General features: G+C 38.9%; 1 long non-coding RNA gene across 3 annotated transcripts in view; it reads left to right on the top strand.

The window, feature by feature from the left end:
* Positions 1-23,474, top strand: part of LOC102468806 (uncharacterized) — a 47,383-nt gene extending 23,909 nt beyond the window's left edge. The window contains exons 4-7 of one of the 3 annotated variants that reach the window (XR_003551400.1): positions 5,903-6,032; positions 18,972-19,183; positions 21,195-21,354; positions 23,183-23,474. This is a non-coding gene — a long non-coding RNA (uncharacterized LOC102468806). The remainder of the gene's footprint in view (positions 1-5,902; positions 6,033-18,971; positions 19,184-21,194; positions 21,355-23,182) is intronic. The other 2 variants (XR_001371277.2, XR_336269.3) reach the window with 2 other exon arrangements.
* Positions 23,475-23,691: the final 217 nt, after the last annotated feature.

Raw genomic sequence — 23,691 nt, 5'->3', positions numbered from 1 at the left:
GCAACTGGCCCCTTTAGAAAAAACCCCTAAAAAAAAAAAAAAAAGTTAAAATAAGGGGCTTGAAGAGTGAAAGAGGACAACTAAATTTCCAATGTTGAGAGTAGAAAAGCAAGAGAAATAGTTTGTTATTTGCCATACAATAAGGAACAAATACTGGGTACTTTCTACAGGGCTAACCACTGTCCCAAGTACATTACATACATTCTCTTGTATTAACTCTACAAGGGAGGAGCAATTATTATTTCTATTTTATAGCTGAGAAAACTGAGGCCCTAGATGTTCAACTATTTACCTTGTACATCCATCGGGATCCAGGGATGACTCCAGAGTCCAAAGTCTCAACCATGAGGCCCTCCTGCTGCCCACTGCTTGCCATAGTGAAAATGGCTGATTTCCCAATTGCCAGATGGAAGGTTCCTGAAATCTCAACATGAGCTGACAGTGGCAGGTGGCACTATTACAGGAAATCTGGAGTCCTAAGGTTTTCAATGAGTCCCTGAAACTGCACTGAAATGTTCTGGTGGAGGAGGGGTGAAGTGGGGAGTACTTTCTTGACCAGTTATTATCACTTTTCTTGGCCTTGTTACTTGATTTTAAGAGGAGGGAAACCTAACATTGTCAGTCATATTGTTTTCTGCTATTTTGAAAATTTGGTAGGTGATGAGGTTGAAACATCCAAAATGTAACCTCAAAACTGGCATAATAAATAAGACTTTCTCATGTTTCTACTTGGCTTTTCATCCAAAACTCTCAGATAATTTCACAAGCAGTTACTATTTACTATTATATTACTCCCTTGGGGACTCTAATGAAGTGTGGCTGCTTCAGGACTTGAAGAGTCCCTTTAAGTTGTCTAATTTTCTCCTAGTTCTTTCTGGCTAAAACAAGTACTTTGCTAATATTAAAAAAAAATGTTGTGAATCAAATTCTCTTTGTTTAGATTGGCATTTACCTAAATTAGTATTTCAGACACAGTCTGGGTTCCAAAGACTGTTGTTTATGCTACTGGGCACAGTCAAAAGAAAGCAAAAAAAGAAAGCAAGAGCAAGCTAAAAGCAAAAGAGCACTTAATTCACAATCTCTCTGTATGGGGGGGTATAGCTACATGAAACTTGTACAGTGTGGGCTACAGGGATGGTGGCTGCGTGCTCAGCTTTTCTTTCATGAGGGAGCTGGACAACTTTAGGTGTCTTTGGTCAATAATTAGCTACATGCAAAAGTGATCATTTAGGGGCCAACAGGTGGCGTGGAGAACCAGGTACTGGAATTCTACACGGCAGACTATGATTTGAGCCCAGACCTGTTGGCTTGAAGATCATGCTGAGTGCGTGTGTACCTGAATGCCCAAGAAGAGAATGGAAGAGAAGGGATCATGGTGTGGCCATCCCCCCTGGAGTATATTTTCTCACATCCTCTTTCTTTGTCTCCCTCCAGTGAGTGCACATGCCCTATGGCAAAAACCTAACAAAAGTAAATAAATAAGTAAATAAATAAAATAATAATCACCTAAAGAGCTCCAATATGGTGCTGGCTTTGCCTAAGGATCTGAACCAGTGACCTCCGAACAGTAAAGTGTGAAGAGCAAAAAGTCTGATTTCTGTTCAACCTTGTTAAATTATTTGGTATAGGGACCAGTAGTTGGCGTAATGGCTATGTCACTGAACTCCCATGTATTTGACCGTGGTTCGAGTCCCGGACTTGGTGACTTAAACTCACGCCGGGCATGTGTGCGTGCATGCCCAAGATCCTGAGGAGAATGGAGGAAAAGGGATTACAGTGTGGTCATCCCCCCAGGGGGTGATTTCTTGCTTTCTGTCTCTCTGTCTCTCTCTGTCTTTCTGGCAAGTGCACACATCCTGTAGCAAAAAAAAAAAAAACCCTCTCCCCCCAAAAATTATTTGGTATATATACTTTATGGTATACACATTGTGTCATTCAGTAATGCGTGATAATCATGAACAAGCAGGTGTCCATCAATTTTTTTCATGAAGGGTCGTGTGGGTAAAACAGCATTTTACTTTTTTTGTCTCAGCATTTGAGCAGCACTAGACCCTGAGGGGTTGCAAACTGGATGCCAGGAAGGACCACCCACTCTGGCTAAGTGTCACCATGTGCAAATGTGGATCCAGTTTGGCCCAATCTTTAAGTTTTTCAAAAAAAGCTGAAAAGTTCATTTTTATATGAAACTTTGTGATGTATGTGTGAAATATCACTATATTTAAATGTAGAAAACTTTTTAATGCAATACTCTGCTGGCCAAAATACTCTACATCTGTTGGCCAGATTTGGCCTATGGACCACCAGTTTGCAACCTCTACTCTAGATGTTTTATCAAAAGATTTCTGTGGTTAAATAAATTTACAAAATACAACAGAACAGGGTTCTTCTTAGCTATTCTTAATAAAGATCACTATATAAAATGCTCTAAGAAGTAATGGAAGAATGCAACTGGGTTAGCTTTGTTTAAGCAACTGCTCCCCAGATCATCAGCCTGTGGGCTTTCTGTGCTCCTACATTATAGTAACTTGTAGAAGCATAGTTGCTGGGAATATACACTGGAAAATGCTGCACTCCTTCATGTTATCCTGCTAAAAACTGTATAAGGCAAGTATTATTGTTATTATTTGCATTTTATACATGAAGACAATTGTGGTTCTGAGAGGTTAAGAAAGGTGTTTGGGGGACCAGCAGGTGGCGTGGTAGTTAAGGCATTGGACACTCGTGTGGCTGACCATGGTTTAAGTGCTAGACCTAGTGGCTTGCTTTCTCATTTTCTCTCCCTCCCCCCTCCCCGTGTGTGTGTGTGTGTGTCTCTGGTCAAATTAAAATAAATGAATGAATAAATAAAATAAATAATTCTTTTAAAAAATAAAGTTAGGTGTTCAGGTTCATATAGCTAGTCTCCGTTCTCTGGTAGGATTGCTTTTAAAAAAAATTCTGTAGAAATAAATGAAATGGCACTGATTCCATAAGACACCCAGGCACCGAGGTCTTTTATAGCTACATGTTCTGATTAGTGTCACCACCCCTGGGGAGGCTTTAGGGCTCTTCTCTACTATATCTTGCCCTGCTCTGCTCTGCCCTGGGTGATCTAAAGCAGCTCTCCTGATCCACCCTTTTCCCCTCCCTTCCTGAACTCCATTACCTTTCTTCCCACCCAAGGGCCAGCCCTGGTTCATCTGGGTCTGGGTTGGGTCCCTCTGTAACCATCCAGTTGTGAGCCAGAGGGAAGAGAAGGTCAGGGCCCAGGAAGATCTGGGAAGAGATCCCAGGGCCCTGTGAAGGCCAGGGTGGCTGTGTTGGGGTCAGAATTGAGAAAGGGTGAGGGAGGCCTGAATTGCAGCCTGGCTTCTCTCCACCATTTGGACACCAGATGCAGAAAGAGGCCTGCCATTTGGACAGCTTTGAGCCCAACCCCATCCCCAGGAGTAAGGCATCCCTGCTGTGTCTCAAAGACCCCACAGAGCATGTCATCCCAAAAGGGAAATTCACTCCTCCCTTGGCAATCATTTCCAGGCTTAACTAACCATCCTTAATGGGAGAAAGTTAATCCTGGGCTTCATCAGAAACTCTTCCTGCTGCTTTCTTTTCATTGTCTCGCCAATGGCCGAGGAGAAAAAGGAGTGGTGCTCTCCAGATATTAACCTTTGATAAACTCAAGCATGAAAGAGTAGAGTAACTGAGAGAATCAGACAAAACTGAGTTTCAATCCCTGAGTATTAACTAGCTGTATGACCATATCTGTCCCTCAGTTTATCCATCTGTAAAATGGGATAAAGTGAGCAATGAAAGCATACATCTACATAAACACTTGCATGTGAACACTGACAGCAGTATTAATCATGATGACCCCAAAATGTCTATCAGATGATGAGTGGATAAACATAATGTAGTATATCTATACTACTATGATTATTCAGCCATAAAAATGAAAGAGGCATTGATACATGCTCTGACATAGGTGAATTATTGTCAGTGAAAGAAGCCAGACACAAAGGACCACATACGGTATGATTCTATCTTTGACATGAAATGTCCAGAACAGGCAAATCTATAGAGACAGAAAGCGGATTAGAGTTGTCTAGGGCTGGTGAGAGGAAAGTAGGGAGTGATGGCTAATGAAGATGGGGGTTTCCTTTTAGGGTGATGAAAATATTCTAAACCTGTGGTGTGGCTGCAAACTTCGAAAAATACAGTGAAAATCACTGAACTCTATACTTTAAATGGGTGGACTATACGGTACGTGACTTATACCTCATTAGAACTGTACATTTTTTTAAAAAGAAAGAGAAAAATTCCCACAGTATCTACATCACAGAGGTTATTGTGAATATAAAATAATATAATGCCCCTAAAGTATTTAGCACAATGCCTGATAAGTACTTAATATGTGTTATCTTCAATACCAGCGATAATATTAAATATGTAGTTGAGTTTATATCCTATATCACAATTATGATACAGAATATTATATATAACTGTATATTAAAGTAGCATATAATGACTGTAAAAATAGTCATTATTTTCACATCTCCTTAAAACTTTGATTTTTTTAAAGTCTCCAATTTCTTAATCATCAGCAATACTTTTTAACATTTTGAAAATTAAGTTATATACATTCATGTATAAACATAATATATATAATATGCTATCAGAACTATAATATAGATTTATGGGATCATTACTATATTCTGCCATATATAAAACACATATGGCATGCTATAGAATATATTTAAATGCATATTATATATTATAATTATTATGAAATATTATATTAGTAGTAGTATTCACACTGTGACTCCTCTTCCTCTTTAACCTTTCTGAATTTGGAATGGTTTTTCCAATTCTTTGAACATTTCCTGGCCCTTGATATATTTGGAAAGAAAATAGCTCTGAGTTTGGAGAAATTAAATTACAATAATGACTCTAATTCAACTGCTTCATGTAGTTTGAGCCAGAAAACAGAAAAAATACCCCAGGGCACTCCTACAGCTGGGCTGCCACTGGGAGCCCCGGTAAGAACTGGGAGCGAGGAGGACATGGACTGCGGGTGGGCACCACGGGTGACTTGGCAGGTGCCCAGGATTCGGGTGACACGCCATGGGGTCTGACTCATCCTGGCTGCCTAGCTTGAGGGCTGATCAACAGACCTGCCCCAGTGCAGAAAAGGGAGTCATTTCTTCCCAGTCCATTCTGGAATGCCCAGCTGCTTTTTGTAAGGGGATCCCCAGGGCTTGGGGTCCCAGAGCCTGGGCAGGCTGCTGTCTCCTCACTGTTGATTCTGGGAGAGCCCATGTCTGCCCCATAGGTGTCCTATTTTCATTAAAACAGCACATCAGAGCTCCTACTGGATCTGATAACAAAGACATCATTGAAACTGGGTGACCTCCTTCCAAGGCCAAGCAGGGGACAAGACAATGATTTCCCCAGGATGTGCTGGCTGCCTGGCTTCCTCTCAGACAGCTCTGCAACCATTTGGTCATGGGTGAATGCCGGACTTCTGAGAAACCTAGCCGGGCCAAGTTGCTACAGTGTCAGAATTGGTTCCCCACATGAGGGAGCAGGCCTCTAGAAGGAAGCAACAGCATCACCCCGATCCCACAGCTAGGGACCCTCAAAGTGGTTTCCTGAGGCAGAGCTAGGAGGGCATTCTCCTAGACTTGAAATCCCCCTACAGTATTGCTTCCCTAACATCCTGCTCGCCAGAGACCCAGAGATGAATTATTTTTCATTTCCATTATTTTTACTATTTGTTTGACAAAACTCCCTATTCATTTGCCATACTATTATAATTAGGGTGAAAAATATCTTATTTTGTGTTTGTGTGTATGTGTGTATTTTTGAGAGAAAAAGGAATACATTAATTAAAGGGTTTTTTTTTTCTTTTTCTTTCATTTTTCAGAGAGACTGCCAGAAGCAAAGTCATTTGGAGAAAAAGCCTTAGCAAATTATTATCAGAGACTATCAGCGCTGGACTACAAGAGCTACAGTGAGGAGTACCCACACTACTCCTCTATGTGGGTGAAGAAAAGGTAGACACCACCATGTTGCAGTGCACAGGGATGAGCAGGATGTGGGCTCTCTTGCTCCCTTAGCTGGGCATTTTCAAACAAGGCAATCTGCCCAGCCCATTGCAATAGCTCTGGATATGCCTCATCTCCATCTGTATCCCACCTTTAAAAATGGAGGCTCATAGGTATAAAAAGTAGCTTCATCAAAGGTCACACAGTCACAAAACTGCCACTGTTACCATCTACAGAGACTAGTTCCAAAGTGTGTGGCTGCTTCAGTGTAAACTTTGGGGAACAAGACTCCTTTGAGGGGCTGCCTAAGGTGCTGCACTGAGACATTTTTGAGATTCTGCCATTTCTTCAGAGCATCCCAGGAAACTGTCCTTCCTGACCCCTGGGATTCTCTCCTCAGTCTTTTCCAAGCCCACATTCAACTCCTCACCTCTTTGCTTCTGCCTTTGAAAAGATAAGCTAACTACTGCCACAATGTTTAATTGGGGAGCAGAAGTTCAGAACCTGCTCTATGATTGAGAGAAAGAATCAAGAAAATATGCATATAGAGAAGAAAAATTAAATATATCCACATATTCTTCACCTCCACAAACACAGGAATTTGCTCCCAGATGAAACTAAACTGATTCATTCTAAATACCTTATTTTGCAAACCAGAATACAATGCTCAGAGAGACAACATCTGCTTAGAATAATGGCAGAGTGTAAAGTGAAAATTTTCACATGCATCAGATCACATTTTAAATGTGTGTCAGTGGCTTATACTTTAACAAATTCTAGGATAGCACCAGCAGATGGCATAGTGGTTCTTTGCTGGACTCCCACACAGTTGACGGTGGTTCAAGTTCCAGACCCAGCAGCTTAAAACTCACACTGGGCACATGGGCTTACAAAATCCCGAAGGGAAAATGGAGGCAAAGGGATTGCAGTCATCCCTGCCCCGGGGTCGGGGGGAGGGTGTGATTTCTCACGTTCTGCCTCTCTGTCTCTCTCTGGCGAGTGCACACACCTGATAGCAAAAATCTCTCTTTAAAAAAAAAATTCTAGGATAAAATTTACTTTGAACATAAAACTAAAACTCCTTTGTTAGGGGAGTAAACATCTCCCAAATTTACCTCTTTTATGTGCTTGACTTTTGGTATAGATAGTTTTCTTAAAGTAGATTCCCTTGTTTTCTAAAGAATTATTTTCATTGGACTTATCATGCTTTTCAAAATAATTTTCCTCTATAATGTTTCTGCAAAGAATTTTTGGGGCCAGCAGGTGGTGTGATGGTTAAGGTGCTGGACTCCCACATGGTTGACCATGATTTGAGTGGACCTGACAGCCTGAAAAATCACATTGGACACATGTGCATGCCTGCCCAAACTCTCAGGAGGAAAATGAAGGAGAAAGGATTGTGTCATAGCCATCCACCTGAGGGAGTGATTTCTCACTTTCCCTCTCACTTTCTGTCTCTGCCTCTCTTCAGGAAGTGCATACACCCTCTATAAACATAATAAAAAAATTCATCTTGAAAGTAATGGAAGGAGATATTGAAGCATGATTTTTTAGAGAAGCATTTGGCTTGGGGGTCACACCACCTGGGTGACACCATCTCTAGTAAGAAGGTCAGCTATTCTGTAAACCCCAGTCCCTATCCTAGCTTGGAGCATAATATCTGTATAACTTTCAACTAGTCATATTTGGTTAGTTCACTTACAGAGTTGGTGAATGAATGGGAAGTGTGGGTTTGTTTGATGCTGGTGTAACATCAGCTTATAGAATTTTGACTGTGTGCTTTTTAAAGCTAAGATTAAAGTAGGACATGGGCCATGATAGGCCCAAAAGATCTTGTGAATATCAATAAACGCTGCTAGATGGACACTCAGAAAGCAGGAATTACTTGTCTATTTGTCTCGAGAAATGGAAAGGATTCCAGGACAGGGCTCCTGAAGCCAAGGGAGGGTTGTAAAAGATGAAACTGAGGGCAGCCTCAGTGCTCCTTCATGCTCATAGCTGGACTGAGAGCTAGGACAAGTCCAAGTCACAAACTTATTATAGCTAATGATATTTCTAGTGGACTTTAAATAACTAACTTTCATTCGAGTAAGAATTTGATATGAAAATAATAGATGCTATCTTTTACTTAGTACTTACTATGTGTCAGGCCCTTCTCGGCTCTCAGTCATCTTATGACATAAGCACCATTGTTATTTCCATTTTCAAGATAAGGATGCTCAGCACAGAGAAATTAAATTACTTGCTTCAGGTTACACAATTGGTACTTCTGGTTTTTGGGCCTTTGGATGTTGATTGGAATTACACCACCAGCTTTCTTGGGTCTCTAGCTTATCAACAACAGATTGTGGGGACGATGTAGCCTCCATAATTAAGTAATTAAATACTTTTTACTATATTTCTATCCAGATAGATAGATAGATAAAATCTACTTGTGCAGTTTCTCGGGGGAACCTAATACAGCCTGCTAGATATACTGAATCCCTCAACAAGAACTGGTACACTAGCACATTCTACCCTCTCGGTTAGAGAACATCTGAATGACAAATTCAGTTGTGGATAGAGTCAATGTGATTTTGATATTATGTGGAGTTATAATATGTGGATATTATCTTGGAGTTCAGACTTAAAGTGCCAATTTGCTTGGGGCATTGTGAAAGAGAATTTCTCAATTCTACTTAATAACAGTTTAAGTCTCAAAAATACTTCTCAGGAATTCCTCTAATACTTCCACTATTAACACACAAGATGATGTCCAGAAAAAGGGAGAAAAAATTAGAATTTGTGTGGATAATGGAAAAAAAGCATAATAATGTCTATCTAGCATCTTTGAACACCCTGTGGTTACCCCATATAAAAATATGAAGGGACTTCAAAAAGTTTGGGGAAAAATAAAATTGAAGAATGAATTTATTTTGGTGCTAAAATTTTTGAAATCCACGCACAGATTTTTTTTTCACTTTACTATATTCATTTATCACTTCCAGGAGGGTTTTTTTTGTTTTTCTTTTTTTTGTTTGTTTTTAAGATTTTGGGTTTTCTATGTATAGCATCATATAATCTGCAAATACAGATAATTTCACTCCTTCTTTTCCTAGCTGAATGTCTTTTATTTAACTCTTTTGTCTAACTGCATTGGCTAGAATTTTCAGTAACATGTTAAAAAGGAGTGGAGAAAGTGGGCAGCCTTGTCTTGTTCCAGCTTTCAGTAGAAAGGCTTTCTGCTTTTCCCCAGTGAGTACGATGTTAGCTCTTGGCTTTTCATAGATGGCTTTTATTGTGTTGAGGAATGTCCCTTCTATGCCGATTTTGCTGAGAGTCTTAATCTTGAAAGGGTGTTGTATTTTATTGAATGCTTTTTTCTGCATTAATTGATATGATCATACGGTTTTATCTTTCCTTTTGTTAATGTGATGTATTACTTTTATTGTTTTGCATATGTTGAACCACCCTTGCATTCCTGGTATAAATCCTACTCGGTCATGGTGTATAATCTTTTTAATATGTTGTTGAATACAATTTGATAGTATCTTGTTGAGAATTTTTACACTCATCAGGGATAGGGATGTGAAGGGTTTTTTTGTTTGTTTGTTTGTTTGTTTTTTGGTCATGTCCTCATCTGGTTTTGGAACTAAGATGATGGAGGGTTCATAGAATGAATTCAGGAGGGTTTCTTCCTTTTGTATTTTTAGAAATAGTTTAAAGAGAATTGGGGTTAGTTCTTCTTTAAATGCTTTGTAGAACTGAGAAGTAAAACCATCGGGACCTGGGCTCTTCCTTGTTGGGAGACTATTACTGATTCAATCTCATTGCTTATTATGGGAATGTTCAGACTTTCTATTTCTTCCTGGTTCAACCTTGGTAAGTCATACGTGAGTAGAAATCTGTCCATCCCACGCAGGTTTTCTTGTTTGTTGGAATATGGTCTCTCATAGTGCTCTGATTATATTTTGTATTATATTTTCTGTTATATATGTTGTAATAATGCCTGTTTCCCTCCTGATTTATCTGATTCCTTTCTCTGGTCTTCTTGATTAATCTAGCTAATGGTGTGTCAATTTTGTTTATCTTTTCAAAGAACCAGCTTTTGATTTCATTTTTTTTTAAAGTTTTTTTTTTTTTTTAATTTTCTATTTCACTTATTTCTGCTTAAATCTTTTTCTTTTTTTCCTGGAATTTGTTGTTGTTGTTGTCGTCATCTTTCCAGTTCCCTGAGTTGTATTGTTAGGTTGTTTATTTGCCATCTTTATGTTTGTTTCTTGTGGGCACTAATTGCTATGAACTTTCCTCTTATAACTGCTTTTTGCTGTGTCCTATAGGTTATAAACACTTATTTGTTCTTTATCATTGGTTTCTATGAATCTTTTGATTTCAGTCTTAATTTCTTTTATAGTCATGGAGTAATTTAGGAGTAGGCTGTTTAGTTTCCATGTGTTTGTGAATTTTCAAGGACTCTTTCTCTAGTTGATTTCAAGTTTGATTCCATCATGGTCAGAAAAGATGATAGATAACAGTTTCCATGCCTTTGAATTTATAAAGGCTTGTTTTGTGCCCTATCATGTGTTTAATTTTTGAAAATATTCCGTATAGGGATGAGAAAATGTCTATCTTTGTGATAGTTGGGTGAAATACTCTATAGATGTCTATCAAGTCCATTTCATGTATGGTAGCATTTAGATCTTGTATCTCTTTATTTTTGTCTAGATGATATATCTAGAGCAGTCAGTGGGGATGTTGAGATCCCCTACAATTATTGTGTTGCAGTCTCTCTCTCCCTTGAGATTCAACAGTTTGTCATTGATGTATTTAGGTGCTCCAGTGTTGGGTGCATAGATATTTACAAGTGTTATATCTTCTCGGTGAACAAGTCCTCTTAGCACTATAGAATATCCTTCTTTGTCTTTCTTACATCTTTCATTTTCAAGTCTTTTTTGTCTGGTACCAGTATCATACTCCAGACTTATTTTCATTTCCATAACCATCGAATATCTTTTTCTAGTCCTTCGGTTTCAGTCTATGTATGTCTCCTTATCAGTGAGATATGTTTCTTGTAAGCAGCATAAGGATGGCTTCTGTTTTTATATTCATTCAGCTGGTCTGTGTCTTTTAATGGGAGAATTTAACCCACTAACATTCAATGTTATTATTGATATTTGCAGATTTATCCTTGTCATTTTGTTAGCCATTTTCTTGGTCATTTTTTTTTATCTCCTATTTCTGATTGTCTCTCTTTAGTTATTCTAATACAACTCTCCCCTCAGTACTTTCTGTAGAACTGGTCTAGTATTGATTAATTCTTTTGGTTTTTGTTTATCTGAGAATACTTCTATTTGTTCTTCCCATTTGAAGGAAATCTTGCTGGAAATAGTATTCTTGGTTGAAACTGTTTTTCTTTTAACATTTTGGATATATCTTCCCATTCCTTTCTTGCCCACACTGATTCAGTTGAGAGGCCTGATATAGCCTAATGGGATAAGCTATCATTTATAAGTAACTTGTTTCTCCTTTGCCATTTTTAGAATACTGTCTTTGTCTTTAATTTTTATCAATCTGGCTATGATGTGCCGGGAGCAGGGGAGGATCTTTCTGTGTTGATTCTATTGGGGGTTCTTTTTATTTCTTGAGTCTGAATTTCTCCATGTTTCTGTATATTTGGAAATTTTTCAGATAGTATTCCATGAAAGAGTTTTTCATGCCTTTAGCAGATTCTTCACCTCCTTTAATATCCATTTTATGGATATTTGGATGTTTCATAGTGTCTAAAATTTGTGTATGCTGTCCTCATATTTTTTTCTTTTTTGTTTTTTTTTTTTTTCTTTCTTTTTGGTGATTTGGTCTATCCTGGAGACTTTGTCTTCAAAGTCAGAAATTCTTTCTTCTGCATGCAGAATCTGCTATTAATACTTTCTAGGGAGATTTTAATTTCTTTCATTGTATTCTTCATTTCCAGAAGTTCTGTTTGATTCTTTTTTAGGGTGCCTATTTATGAAATTCCTCTTTCACATCCTGAAATGGTTTTCTCATTTCCTGCAACTGATTATCTGTTTTCTCTTGCATCTCACTGAGTTTTGTCACTATGAATATTTGAAATTCTTTTTCTGACATTTCTGTGTATTTCTCTGTGCTGTCCATTGCTGGTGAGGAGCTACTATGCTCACCTGGGGAAGAGCTACCACCTTGTTTTCTCATGTTTCTTTGGGATCTGTGCTGGTTTCTAGTCATCTGAAGCAGTATTCACTTTTTTTGATTTATTGGAGTAGACCCTGTAGTGCTGGTACAGGAAATGTCAGCCTTGGTCCCCAGGTGTGTGCCCATTGGCAGGCTCTGTCTCCCAGGTCAGAGCAGTTATGGGTAACTTCAGATGTTTGACTCCTCTACCAAACATTCAGTTTTTGATGAGGTGGCAGCAAGCTAAGGAAATATAACTTGGTGAAGAGGATCAAGCCCTCTTGTGCAGTACATGGGTTAGTGTACCAAAAGTTCTAAAGTTGCTTTTAGACTTTAAGCACAGACTTACCCTAGAGCCTGCCCAGACCAGACTCAAGACTCCTGTTGGGTGGGTGGCGCAAGGTGAGGACTGAAGCTGAAATGGTGAGTGATGAAGTCCAAAAGTTTCAAAGTTGTTTCCAGGTCCCAAGTGTGGACTCACCATAAATAGCCTGCCGGACCATGCTCAAGACTCCCTACTAAGTTTTTTTTTTTTTTTCTCCTCCTTCGAAGACTCCCTACTAAGTTTTAATAACCCCAATCTCTCTGTTCACCCAATGCTTGGGGTAGTAGCTACTTCTTGCATTTACTACCTCTGTGATAATTTAATGTCCCTTTTTTGACTTTTCAGTTTTCAAATGCATAGTTAATAATATTTTATGTTAAATCATCTTTTAAAAAGTACTTGGGATCTTAACTGATACTGGAAACTGAGCAAAGATAATTAACAAATATCAAATCAACAGCCAAGTAAGAGTAAGATGCTTACACAATTAGCTCCAATAAAAGGAAGAAAGTTAGAAATGACCCTAGAGAGGAACAAACAAAAGAAAAGGCAATTTGGCAATATCTATTAAAATCTATTACAATGTCTCCCCAGAGGACAGGAGTATATTATGATTCTGGCAGTTCCAACTTGGAGCTTAAGAGGGAAAATTCTTAGAAAAGGGATGTTGGATAGACAATTCAATAAAAGCACTTTTCTTTACTGTTTAAGACCCAACCCAGTATCACTTCCTCCATGTAGCCTGCTGCAGCAGATGCTTTTACATGCTCCTCAGAACCACACAGTTCTTCTTTCCAGCCAGTGTTCTATAAGAGAGAGTGGGAAAGCCATAATCACATTCCTACCCTCATAGTGTCCCTTGAGGAGGGTGGAGGAGGGCTAGCAATTATGACCCAGTTCTGGCCAATGAAATGTAAGGAGAAATTTCTGGAGAAGACATCTGAAAGGTTTTTTCAAAGATGAAAAGAGTGTGTACCTATTAAATGCCCCATTTCTGCTGCTCTGACTAAGACCTACCTGTTCATGCCCTTTAATGTGGCTGGGATGGGGGAAGCTATGCCACAAACAGGAAGGAATATGAGCTGACAAGCCCAATGGTAAAGGATTTCTAGGAAGGACAAGAAGGTTCTGTATCATTCAGGGTTCTCCAAAGAAACAGACCCATTAAGGGACCAGTAGTTAGCGTTATGGCTATGCCGCTGGACTCCCACATAGTCAACCGCAGGTTCAAGTCCTGGACCCGGTGGCTTAAACTCACGCTGGGCGTGTGTGCGTGCATGCCCAAGAGCCCGAGAGGAGAATGGATGAGAAGGGATTGCGGCATGGCCATCCCCCCTGGGGGGTGATTTCTCGCTTTCTGTCTCTATGTCTCTCTCTGTCTGGCTGGCTAGTGCACGTGCCCTATAGCAAAAATCTCTCCAAAAAAAAAAGAAAAGAAAAAAAGAAACAAACAAACAAACAAACCCATTAAGAGAGTATATGTCTGTCTTTCTGTCTATCTATTTCAGAGACTTTGTTATAAGGTATTGGTTCATGTGTTTATGAAGACTAAGAAATTCTATGGTCTATTCCCTACAAGATAGAGACCCAAGAATGTCAGTAGTGTAGTTTCAGAGGCCTAAGGGCCAGATATTTAATGTAGATTCTAGTCCAGATATAAAGGTCTAAAAACTAGCAGCACCATTCCCATGAGAAGATCAATGTTTTAGCTCAAGCAAACAGGTAGAAAAAGAATCTACATTTCTCTGCTATTTTGTTCTATTCAGGTCCTCAGTGGATTGGAAGATTCCACCCACCAATTCAAATGTTAATTTCTCAAGCCAACCCTGGGTGTGGTGGCTGAGGTGACTAGATTCCACACAGTCAACTGTACGGTTTAAGTCTAGGACCTAGTGGCTTGAGAAACATGTCAAGTGTGTGTGTGTGTGTCCAAAAATCCCCAAAAGAGAAATACAGGAGATAAGACTGCAGCATGACCATCCCCTACAGGGATACTTTCTCACTTTCCCATTCTTTCTCTCTGTCTCTGTCTAGCAAGTGCACACACCCTCTAGCAAACTAAAAGAAACACAAAAGGGTAAAAATGCTAATTTCTTACTAACACACCCAGAAAAAATGTTCAATCAGTTATCAGGGCATCCTGTGGCCCAGTAAAATTATAATACATTGGAGGAAAAGAAAATCACAGAACCTGTGTCCTCCATGATGTTGTTGAGATGCCTGATCTATCTGGTTTGGGACTTCTTGCTAAGAAATTAACCTTATGGTTCAAGTCACAGTCAGTTTATCTGTCTCTTGTGGCTGAATGCATCTCTCCTTTTACATCTTCCAGCACCTCAGATATGAGGAGCTTTCTCTCCTCTTGCTCTTTGGTTCTTTTTTTTTTTTTTAATTTTGTTTTAGAGACTTGTTAACTTTTCTTTTGTATTTTAAAATGGTCTAGAGATACATCTTCTTTCCCCTATTAGACCTCAAGCTATTACGTCTAAGAACTATTGGATTGTCTGAAAAGTTATGACATATCTTTTTTGCATAGTGAAAATATGTCATGACTTTTCTGACAACTCAATAATTCATTCTGATATTCCACACAACTTCTGCTAGATAATCTACTACATGCTAAAGACTTAATAAATGCATGTGTGTGTGTGTGTACACACACACATATGCATTCTATATCTGTGAGTTATAGCTATACCTTGTAATAACTGTTTATAATTTACACTGTGAGGAGCAGCAAATGGTGTAGTAGTTACATTGTTGGGCTCCCATGTGGCTGACTGCAGTTTGAGTCCTGGACCCGGTGGCCTGGAACACACTGGGTATGTGTATGTGCAAGCCTAAGATCCCCGGAGGAGAATGGAGGAAAAGGGATTGTCTATGGCCATCACCTTGGGGGGATGATTTCTCACTTTCCCTCTCACTCGTGTCTGTCTGCCTGTCTCTATTTTTCTCTCTGTGAGGACGTGTGCCCTAAGGCAAAAAAAAAAAAAAACCTCTTTAAAAGGAGAAAAGAGAGTAAAGGATGAAATTGTAAGGTTTTGGCTGCTTTTTACTTGATGGTATTAAGACATTATATTTGGGATGTCTTATTAGAATCATAAAGCTGTCAGAGTTTTCTGGATTTTGGACAGAAGCAAAGCAAATCAAAGATCTCAAGGAAATTTAGGTGCTTAATAAGTCTCCCTGACTTCACTACACATCTAACACATACTTCCCAATGATGATGATGCATAGAACAAATGGGTGGTCTTTTGGGAGAATTTTAATTTTTTTCGATTCGGAGATTATTATGGCACTAGGACCAGAGCTCATGCAATTTTAGAAGATGACCCAGGCAGAGTGATGATATCAGAGAAATTATTTTCTCTGACTCTTGGTCTCACCACATCGGCCACTGTACGTATATTATACATCTGCCAATAGCACCTTCCTCCTCTTTCAAAGATTATAAAAATTAAATAAACTAAAATGAAATAAACTTCTCCTTTCATGAGCACACACAGATGGCTTATCAGCTCTAGGGGTTTGAGTCTGTTTTCAAGTCCATACTCGCAACCTCTCAGAACTTATGTAAGAATAATCACCAAAGCTGCAAATCCAGATTTTCAGATCAGAAACTATTTGCTGTTTTATGAATTGTACACATTGGGCATAACTGACAAATCCTCATCACTTATCATAGGCTATTATTCCTCTCCAGCTCACTCACTCCTTTCCTATTAACAGCTCGGAAACTCCATTTAAGATGAGATTAGAAGAACATAGCTCATTAACCTTAGCAGCCTGGCAGCCAACATTGACCTTCAGCCCCAGAGACCTGTGAGTGAGCCCCCATGCCAGCTGCATTGATCAATGTCACGTTCTGCTAACACAAAGCTGCAGCCTGAAGTCTCATCGGTGAAATTCCATTCCAGGCAAACACCTGGATTTACCCCAATGATTGGACCTTTTCAGGCATTTGTGTATCTTCTGAGGCTTATTCTGCAAATGCCGAAAGGCATCAGGGTTTATTTAGCTCCAAATTCAAAATGAAAAGTGAAATCTGGTATATGTGCTACAAACTGAAAAAACCTTACGACTTAATTCCTCTAACCTGGGGGCCTCCAAAATTTCCGCCTTCTCTCTCCCTTCTGCTCTAATTTGGATTCTTTTAATGTTTTCAAATCAAAAGCATAGTCACCTCAACTTAGGTCAGCTTCCTCCTTCTCACAGAAAGAGACAGTTAGGACATGTGACTAGACCTGGCCAATATTAGTGGGAACAGCTTATATCACTTCATGATCGAGGCTGTTACTAGCTAGAATGCTCTAGCTATTACCTAGAATACTCTATCTCCTTTTGCCGTGGCAACTTTAGAGGTTGCATCTTTTTGTTTGTTTGTTTTTGGAGAGGTTTTGCTATAGGGCCCATGCGTTTGTCAGAAAGACAGAGAGAGACAGAGAGACAGAAAGCAAGAAATCACTCCCCAGGGGGGATAGCCACACCGCAATCCCTTTTCCTCCATTCTCCTCTTGGGATCTTGGGCACACATGCACACGCGCCCGGCGTGAGTTTAAGCCTCCGAGTCGAGGACTTAAACTGCAGTTGTCTACATGGGAGTTCAGCGACATAGCCATTATGCTAACTGCTGGTCCCTAGAGGTTGCATCTTCTATGTAATAAAGAGATGGCCCTTGATCTATATTCCACATTAAATGAGATAGCAATAAACCTTTACTGTTAAGATACTGAGATTTTCTAGAGTGGCCCCTAATGCTTATTCAAATAGAGCATCTTAAGTTGTGTATTTCAACACAGACACACTTTATTTATCAAACATGTAGACACTGTCTCCACCAACCCAAGAAAATATGCTGATTGATTGATTCATTCATTCATTTATACATTTATTCATTTATTTGAGAGATTTTTTGATATAGGGCACATACACTCGCCAGAGAGACAGAAAGTGAGAAAGCACTCCCGGGAGGATGGCCATGTTGCAATCCCTTCTCTTCCATTATCCTCTTGGGATTTGGGGCACACATGCACACATGTCGGGTATGAGTTTCAAGCAGTAGGATCTACGACTCAAATCACCATCCGCCATGTAATTGTGGCTAATTTTTTTTTTTAACTTCACAATGTCCCTTTATCATCCCCAGTTTACAAATAAAGAAACTGAAGCACAGAAAAGCTAAGTAATTTGTTCAAGGTCACACAGCAAGCAGAAGAGTCTCAGATTTAGCAATTAAAATACATGCTTAAGGAACCAGCAGTTGGCATAATGTCTTTGTCGTTGGACTCCCATGTAATCGACCGCAGTTCAAGTCCTGGACTCAGTGGCTTAAACCCAAGCCAGGCACATGTGTGTGCATGCCCAAGATCCCAAGAGGAGAATGGAGAAGAAGAGATTACAGCGTGGCCATCCCCCTCGGGGGGGCGGGTGATTTCTTGCTTTCTGTCTCTCTGTCTCTGTCTTTCGGGCGAACACATACACCCTATAGCAAAAACCTCTCAAAAAAAAAAAAAAAAATTAAAATTTATTCTCTGTTGGGGCCAGCAGGTGGTGTGGTGGTTAAGGGTGCTGGACTCCCACATGGCTGACCCCAGTTCAAGTCCCAAGTCTCTCTCTCTCTTTCTTTCTCTCTATCCCTCTCTGGTCAAATTAAAATAAATAAATAATGTTAAATAAAATAATTATTTAAAAAAGAAAAGAAAAACTTATTCACTGTTTATCTGAAACTCAGTTTTTAAAAGTTTATTTATTTCTTTGATGAGCATGGAAAGAGAGAGAGCACTCCCCACAGGTTCCTTTCTATTTATTTATTTTTTAATTGCCAAAGTGTACATGTGCTCATCAGAGAAACAAACACAAAGAAAGAAAGAGGGATAAAGTACCTCCTAATGGGGCACCGTCACCTGCAATTCCTTCTCTGCCATTTCCCCATCTTGTCAGGATTTTGAGAACACAAACACATGTGCCCAATGTGTTTTTCAAGCCATGTAGGGCCAGGATTCACAGTCTGGTTGGTACATAAAATGAAGCTTTCTTAACCACGAGGCTGTAGAACTGGTTGTCAACAGTTACCACAATCACCCAGAGCCTTCCGCCAGCCCCAGATCATGGGCAAGCACACATCTGGCTTACTTAGGAAGGTCTCTGGATTCAAACCAAGAACTTCCCCTTGTACCATTGCCTCCCAGAGTGTTGTCTTCTATCCCTGCATTACTGCCTAACTTCTGGGAAATTCAATTTTAATTATGTTTCCTGTATTTTATCTGGGCACCCTAAGTGGGAAGGGCTATCAGAATTTGAAGCCAGACCATCTGATACCAGAACCAGCAAGGTTAATCTATGCTACAAATTACTTCTCAGGTAGTAATTATTTTTATACTTTTATTTTAAAGATAAACTAAAAACATGGATAAAATTGTTCTTTTATGTTTCTTTGGGTTCTATTTTTGAAGCAGAAGTACATAAACAAAAGTACAATGATAAATAGACATTGAGTTGGAACCACATCAGATATACAAGGAGTGGTGGGGTCTCTGGCAAGATGGAGAGCACATGCCTCATACAAAAACAGAACTATCAAGCTATTGTAGATTGCTGCCATGCAAGAACTTGGGCTTCTTGTAAAAGAAGAAATCCAGATTTTTGTGTGAAATCTTCTGGTTTTAAGGTATTGGTAACTCAATTTTTAAAAAAAAATCATAACCCTGCATAGGTACACATAGTATAATATAGAAAGAACAGCTCTGAAGGCTAAGATCAACTTGTGGGTCATCAAGTTGTGACCTTTGCATGAAGAATATCACTAAGTCATCGTTGCAATTGTCTTTAGTTTGCTGAGAAGGCTCTACTTCCATATAGCCTTCTTCCTATGGAGGAGCTAGTCTTTGGACTGCAATTTAATACTTGAAATTATTACTGGGGGTATATTTAATTCCAGTCAATGATTAGTTATAAAGCCTCTGCTATGACAAGATGCTGTGCTAAGCACTGTAAGACTGTGGCTATGATCAAGTTACAATGGCTATCTTATTTCTCATAGTCATAACAAGACAAATAAATATAACTCTGTGGCCTATTGAGGGTAAGCTGTAACCTATCATAAAGTGTACATGAACAAAGGAAAGGCATCTGATGAAGTCAATCTGGAAAGGTTTCATTGAAAACGTGACTCAGGAAAAACCATGGAGGGGCAGGATTTCAGTAAATTTAAAGGGAAGTAAGGGAGACAAACAGCATAAATGAGGGCCTGTACTTTGGACAGTTTTCAGTATGGCTACAGTTAAAACAAACAAAACCTTCTTTTATTTATTTATTTATGTGTTTATTTATTTTTCCCATTAATTGCTATAGAGATTATGTGCTTGCCAAAGAGAAGGAGAGAAAAAGCACCTCCCAAAGAAGTATGGTTATGCCGTAATTCTTCTTCCATTCCTCCATCCCATCAGGATCCTGGCATATATATATATATATATATACACACACACACATGTGCCCAGCATGTTTTTCAAGCTGCTGGGGATAGGATGTGAATTGTGTCAACCATGTGGGATCTAGGTCCCAATGCATGGCGCTTTACGACTGTGCTACAGGGCTGGCCCCTCCCCATCCCCCAGACATTTTAGAATGTGGAGCATTATAGCTTGGAAAAGTAGGTCGAAGATCTCAGATGTCAGGCTAGAGAAGATTAGAATCAGAAGAGCACACAGTAATATTATGTATCTGGACACCATCTATTACCACTATACTTTATATATTCCAAGGCTCTCAGTGATATTTTCTCATACTGTCCATGTGTATAGCACAGCCATTACTGTCTTGTTGAATGACTGAAAGTATCATATCACAGAATTTTAGTTTGGAAAAGGACTTTAAAAGCCATTTAGTTGAATGTTCTGCCCATGTGACCTTCTCAACAATTTAAGTAGATTTATAAGGTGCTGGATTTGTCCCTTGTCTACTAAAGCAGTCCTATTTTATTTATTTACTACACTCTTATAAGCAACTTTGTGCAAATCCTTTCACAATCTCCCAAAGTGTTAAGACTTTGGTAACGGGATAGTCCACTTATGGTTGATGATTTCCTCCCCTGGCTTCCATTTTATAATTTTCCACATTTTATGTAATAATCAGGTATCACTTTGATGAGTAAAAGCTTTATATAATGTTATCTTCCATTTACATATTGCCTTTCCTTTGAAACACAGTGATGCTTATTAAAAATTATTTAATGTTTAATTATGAAATATTTCAAGTATTTAAAAAAACAGTATTCTAAAGAGTTATTGAAAGAAAAATGCACCGGTGTTAGCACTCTCACACAGCCAGCACAGAACACTCTTGGATCACCAAAACATGTGGGGATATCTTTCCTCTAACATTTGGTCAATTCTCCAGTGGATTCTCTAGTAGACGCTAGCTGGATGTCCCCTAATTGAAAGCAATTCTGATACTATCTACTGCCAGATAGCATCAGATCCCACAGGTTGAGGGCTCAGTTCCACAAGAGTGCTCCCCACTTCAGATGCCAGCTACAAACACAGGCATAGTTTTTGACCTATGAGAGTGAAAAATAAAGACTGTCTCTTCAAGTCATGCCTGACGTTTTTAAAATATCTGACTTTTTGTTTACTCAAAGTATAAAAGAAGCTGATGTTACTATATTCAACTTGATTTTACAGATGTGTTAATAAGCAGAGTTCGTATGATTCTTCCATGTCATGCAGATCAAAAGGGAAAGGACTATGATTATATTCACGCAATGCAAGTCCCCACTGGCTGTAACTCCTATGTTCTCCCAGAGCAGCTCTAATTTCCCCTTCTCAATATTGTGAAAAGGAGGTAAGGATTAAAGTCTTTTTGAGGGCATTATATAAACTGACCTTGAATGAAGAGCAATCTCTTATGAGATATCATCCAACATAATGATTCTTTGGGGGAAAAGCACAATTGCTCCTGTCTCCCAAAGGGAAAATCTGAAACAGAAGCGAAGTGGGTGGCTCTGTCTGGACATTCAACAGGAATTTCACATAGGTGACACATGGATCAGTTAAACTCTAGTTGCTTCTCTGGTGTTTAGTTGTATATAAAAGAAAAATTTCAATCATCGATTTGAAAATTTGGCTATTAACATTATCTTACCCAAACTAAAGGGCAAAAGGAATCCTCTTTATTGGCGATCTATTTTCTCTCTGTCAGTATTATTATTTTAAAAAAAAATCACTATCCACAAGGCAAGGTCCAATTTCTGAAATGCTAATTTGAGTATCTTGCAACCCTCTGAGGTGTTGAGAAGTCAAGACAACCTCTAGGAGTGTAAGAGAAACTTGGTGATAAGTAGTAAGTGCAGCTATTTTGAACTGTGCAACTTCCACCACTGGGGATGTATTAATTCTACCTAAACACGCTAGTGCCACCTATTGGAAAAACATATTTTAATAAAAACAAAGTTGCAGGCTTAAAGTCTGGAGTATTGGAAAATGCCTCTCCAGATGGCAATTTCCCCAGCAAAAGAAAAACAAAGCTCAGCCAGGCTCACTGAAGGAACCTTAGGTGATCTCTAGGTATTTTGTTTTGGAAAAAAAGATTTTCATTTTTCAACTTGATAGGAAAGAAAATATTTGATAATAATGAAATACTAGACCAATAAATTAGAAAGTTTAGGAACGGACTTTTCTACAAGTTGCTGAACGGCTAACTCTGATGGGGATTGAGTTCCTGGGGTAGAAGCATAGAGGGTCCTTCTCTTAGGTAAGGGGTTTGCTTTCATGTTTTTTGGTTCTGCTGTAGAAGGACCTAGAAATCTGGAGAAGAAGCAGAGGTTATCATAGGAGACTTAATTTATCTTCTTAAATTAAGGAAAAGGAAGTACTTTCTTTTTTGTTCTCCCTCCATTAATAAAGAACATTTGGGAACATCTGTAGAATGTCCCTCTTTTCTCCCCTCTCCCCATAAGAGAAGTACTTTTAACAGAAAAATATGAAATCTATACAAATACTCTTTGAGGAGAAAATGGTACAAAGAAGATAAGCAACTAATTGGACCAAAAAAATCCTCTATACAGATAGATAAGCAACTAATTAGACAAAAAAAAAAAGAAAAGAAAAAGAAAAAAAAACTCAATATATAGAAAATATGTCATGTGTAAATTAAAAGATGAAGGAAAGAGAGGAAGAGGAGAAAGAAATGAAGAAAAAATAGTGCTGGCAGGACCAGCAGTTGGCGTAATGGCTATGTCACCAGACTCCTATGTAGTTGACCATGGTTCGAGTTCTGGACCCAGTGGCTTAAACTCACCCCCCCATGAGCACCAGAGGAGAATGGAAGAGAAGGGATTGCTGCATGGCCATCTCCCCTAGGGGGTGATTTCTTGCTTTCTGTCTCTCTGTCTCTCTGTCTCTATCTTTCTGGTGAGTGCACACACCCTATACCAAAAACCTCTCAGAAAAAAAAAAAGGAAAAAGAGAAAATAGTGCTGGCAAGTGACATAAATCTTTTTCTGAAAGGAGTAAAAAAAAAAAAAAAAAAAAAGGTAAAACCAAAAAAAATTATAAATAAAAGTCACATTTACGGAAAAGGAGGGTTGGAGGGTTTTGCTTTCTAGTTTAGGATTCTGTACCTTTAAGCTTTTCTAATCACATGTTAACTGTCTTATTCTTATTTATTGAAGGAAAAAGGCACATTACAAAACTGATCTATGTGGTAAAAGGTCCAGATGGCAATTTCCCTTGGATGTAGATAGTGCCTAGAAGAAGCCAAGGATTCTTCTGGAGTATTAAGGATGTTTTCTCTTAATCCTGGAGCTGGTACCAGTGACAAAGATATGCTCAACTTGCAAAAATTTATCAAGCTGAATACTTTAATTTGTATGCTTTCTTACATGTATGATAAGCTGGAATAAAAATTCTCAAAATGATGCCAAGGGGAATTCTTGGGCAGTATGATTTTCAGACCATTTTCTATTTCCCTGCATTAAATTAATAAATGTTATAAAAATAAAAGAAAATAACTAAATGTTGATTTTCCCCCAAATGTATGTTTCATATACATCTATTTACCCATCATCATAGTCAACAGATTAAGAAAAACTAAATAATGGGGCAGGCGGGTGCCATGGTGGTTGAGGCACTGTATTCCCACATGACTGACCATGGTTCGAGTCCCAGACTTGGTGGATTG

The sequence above is a fragment of the Tupaia chinensis genome, unplaced genomic scaffold (genome assembly GCF_000334495.1).
Source record: "Tupaia chinensis unplaced genomic scaffold, TupChi_1.0 Scaffold000682_1, whole genome shotgun sequence".
NCBI classification, from domain to species: Eukaryota; Metazoa; Chordata; class Mammalia; order Scandentia; family Tupaiidae; genus Tupaia; species Tupaia belangeri.
Note: the sequence above shows the minus strand (reverse complement) of the source record. Positions and strands in the feature narration are given on the sequence as shown.